Below are 3050 nucleotides of genomic sequence, written 5' to 3'. Positions count from 1 at the left end.
GTTTGAGGAAATCATGAAAAACTATAGAATGAATGGATTAATACCAAGGTATGAGACTTACAAATTCAATGTTATGTACTTAACTTTATGAGAGTTCATGGAAATGCTGGAAAGACACCAAACCATGCTTTGACTTATGATGATATTCTCCAGGTTGTTGCTTTCATCAGAAATTACGCTGAAGTCCATGGAATCAGTCTTCCTGGAAGAATACCTGGAATGAAAAGTTACGAGAATAAGAAGTTCTTACCATGCAGTACATCTAAAAGGCAGGTATACTTAGAGTATGCGGAATCATGTGAAGGGCTTTATGTCAAAGCATGTGCTAAAACAACATTCAACATGTTGTGGCGATGCTACCTGCCTTATATTGAAAAAATGAAGCCTATGTCTGACTTGTGTGCCACTTGTAAAGAGACAAGTGGACTGATTATAAGAAGTGCTAACATGCAATCAGATGAAAGGATAAATGAGGTAAGTCAGTATTGTAATAACACAAGTATTATTTAGAATTTTCAGGCAATGCAAAAGGCACTAGATCACAGAAGTCTTGTTAAAAAGGAAAGGGAGTACTATAAGGATGTACTAAAAGAGGCACAATTATTGTTGAAAGGGCTGTATACTGATGCAGCAAACAATTACAATCCCCCACTAACAAGGCCACTTGCTACGTTACATATTGTAGCACATTATAGCTTCGATTATGCTCAACAGGTAACATTTTATGATAATTATGAAAGTGTATCTAGCTTACTTACTTTTTTAATGGTTCACTATCTTTCAAGTCCACTACAAGCAGGTCCAATTTATTTTCTTACTCCCAGGAAATGTGGCATATTTGGCGTGTGCTGTGAAGCTATCCCTCAGCAGGTTAATTTCTTGATCGATGAATCATTCGACACTGGTAAAGGGGCAAATCCTGTCATAAGCATGGTACATTTTTATTTGAAGAATCATGGCCTCAACTCAGTCAGTATCCATTTCAATGCTGACAACTGCACAGGGCAAAATAAAAATAACACAGTTATTCAAGTAAGTATATTACATGCACAATAATGAACATTTTAAATGTAATTCTTTATTTATTTTAGTACCTCTTATGGAGAGTCATGACAGGACTCAGTGCGTCCATTTCAATATCCTTTCTGCCAGTTGGACACACAAAATTTTCTCCAGACTGGTGCTTTGGACTATTAAAGCAAAAATTCCGTAAAGCAGAGGTGGACTTATTGGATGACTTCATTCAAGTTGTAGAACAATCATCTGCTGTGAACAAAGCCCAACCAGTAGGAAGTAGCAATGGTGAACTCATTGTAGAAACACTTGACTGGTGTACTTACTTTGCTACATTATTCAAGAAAATAAAAGGCATCAAAGGCTTTCAACACTTTGTTGTAAATGCGACCTCACCTGGTGTAGTTGCAGCCAGACAAGCTGTAGATGGCCCAGTCACACAATTCAATTTGCTGAAGGAGGACGCTCAAATAATGGAAGATGAACTACCTAATATATTACCACCAAAGGGTATGTCAACTGAAGGAAATGGTACCTTTACGAAAAGATAAGATCGTTTTGCAGATATGAATGTAAAGATGAAACCTGCCCACTTCCTGATGCACCTCGACCAACAGGATCATCTCGACAATCAACTCCAGGTTTAGATAATCCACCAGACCTTGCAATGGAGATTGAAGTACCACATTCTCCAAGGCAATCTCTAGAACCACCTTCAACACAAAGAAAATGTGGTAATTGTGGTCAATTTGGTCATAATAGAAGAACTTGTCCATGTAATCAGTAAATGAATAACAGAAATGAGTTTGTGTAATGCACATACTATTGATCCCCTTTCAACGGGAGAGGAACTAGTTTGTCTACAACAAACAGACTATTGATCCCCTGAAACAGGAGTGGAACTAGTTTGAATGCCAAACATTCAAACTATTGATCTCCTGAAACAGGAGTGGAACTAGTTTGAATGCCAAATATTCAAACTATTGATCCCCTAAAGGAGAGGAACTCGTTTGTAACGCTAAGACATACAAACTATGGATCCCCATTTTTGAAAACAAAGGTGTGGAACTAGTATGTGCGTGAGACGTCAACATAAACACAAACACTCATTTTTGTTTAAAACTTACTAACTCAAAAGGGAAGGCTGAGAAAAAGTTAGTCTCGGCTGAGAGAAAGTTAGTCTCGAAGTTATCATGCAGGTGATATGTGTTTATCTTTACAGGTGAGAGGACTGATGATAAAAATTTGTGGGAGAAGAATACCGAAATAGAAGTCATTGCTTCATTCACAGCCAATCAAAGAACACCAAGTGTCAACTGTGACCTTTAGGATATAAAATAAGACACCTGAAACTGTAAGTTCAAAATCAAAAAGTAATGGCTGCCCCAATAGAGGATGTCCTCATTGAGGTCCATCCATCTGATGGTAAGTTGGGAATGTGTAACCCTATAGTGATAACTATAATGCCTTTTTTTGGTAGATGAACTTGGTAAGTTGTTTATATGTTTGTGTTGTACATTAAAAAGCTAAAAATAACTGTATTTATAGCAGAAAAAATGTCAGGGAGAAAGAGAAGAAAGGAGACAGAGGAGAAAGGGGAAAGAGACAAAAAGGACAGAGACAAAGAGGAGAGAGGAGACAGTACAAAAAAGAATGGTAAGATTGAGTGAAATTGACATTGAAAATGACATTGCTTTTAATAGAATCAAATGGCCTAAGTAAGTTTTCTTTTATGATTGCAATCTAATAATTTTTGCTGTCAAGCAGATGTAAGAAGGACCATTGAATTAAAAAGTAACTTTGCATTGTATTTTGGTTAGTTTTATTTACAAACATTAGGCGAGAAGAAAGAAGGAAGGCCCTTAGGTAAATAAATTAATAACAGTTGAATTACTTGTACTTTCATTTAACACTAATTATTAACTTTAAGACTTGGAACAGTTTCGGCCAGCTCTTAAAAGTAAACATAATTTAAGTGTAAATTAAAGGCTTTATGACATTGTAAATTAGGACAGCTGGAACTAATAGAAGAAGGA

The 3050-nt window shown here is 36.4% G+C and overlaps 1 long non-coding RNA gene across 1 annotated transcript; it reads left to right on the top strand.

Annotated features, from left to right (window-relative positions):
• Positions 1 to 2859: 2859 nt before the first annotated feature.
• LOC109580731 (uncharacterized) lies at positions 2860 to 3050 on the top strand. Its single transcript, XR_002184333.1, has 3 exons — positions 2860 to 2880; positions 2945 to 2974; positions 3025 to 3050. It is a non-coding gene; the product is annotated as an uncharacterized LOC109580731 (long non-coding RNA).

Source organism: Amphimedon queenslandica, unplaced genomic scaffold (genome assembly GCF_000090795.2).
Source record: "Amphimedon queenslandica unplaced genomic scaffold, v1.1 AMPQUscaffold_13480, whole genome shotgun sequence".
NCBI classification, from domain to species: Eukaryota; Metazoa; Porifera; class Demospongiae; order Haplosclerida; family Niphatidae; genus Amphimedon; species Amphimedon queenslandica.
Note: the sequence above shows the minus strand (reverse complement) of the source record. Positions and strands in the feature narration are given on the sequence as shown.